The sequence below is a fragment of the Myotis davidii genome, unplaced genomic scaffold (assembly GCF_000327345.1).
Source record: "Myotis davidii unplaced genomic scaffold, ASM32734v1 scaffold60, whole genome shotgun sequence".
In the NCBI taxonomy this organism is placed as follows: Eukaryota; Metazoa; Chordata; class Mammalia; order Chiroptera; family Vespertilionidae; genus Myotis; species Myotis davidii.
Genome location: NW_006293007.1, coordinates 2,490,135 through 2,490,871, shown reverse-complemented (window position 1 = coordinate 2,490,871; position 737 = coordinate 2,490,135).

The window sequence follows — 737 nt, the reverse complement described above, 5'->3', positions numbered from 1 at the left end:
CTGAAACTAATAATTTTAGGGCGCAAATTTGACATGTTCTTCACAGACATTACAAACCTGGCTCATCCGTTTTGCATTTGGCTTTGAATTTGTTGTCTGGACTTCTAGGAAATTAGTAATGAGTGATTCTAATAATTGTTTGTTCTTGGAACTCTCCTAAAAATAACTTGGTCAAATGAGGGTGGTGGTGGGGTGAGGCAGTCCTCGAAAACATTTCTCCTTCATTCCATCCGAAGTCTTGAGTTCCAATTACTCATAAAAGTTTCTGTGTGCATAGTTCCAAATTCTAATGAATTTCCAGGAAATATCCCCAAAATGATGTTGGCATTGTCAAGATGTGTTCGTTTTTTTTTGTTTTGTTTTGTTTCAAAAAACTCTTGCTAGCTGCTCTCTTTCGTGCAGACAACAACTGCATAAAATATGTCAGTTTCAGGGGTATATTATTGGAGCTGTATCTTAATGGCATAAACTGATGATATCGAATTCTCAGAACCATCAAATCTTGAGATTTCAGTCAGCATGCCCAGAATAATACCCAGCAGTCTCTCCTCCCAAAGTTGACACTTTTCATAGCTTCACTTCAATGTCTATCCGTTACGTTCTATGGTTTCTGAGCAAGTCAGTATTTTGGGCCTTATTTCTTTAATTATCATCCCTTTCCAACTAAGTAAAGAGTTTGATGTCAACCAAGTTCCTGAAGGAGCCCAGCTATGGTCAAGGTGCTCAGGGCACAGTCT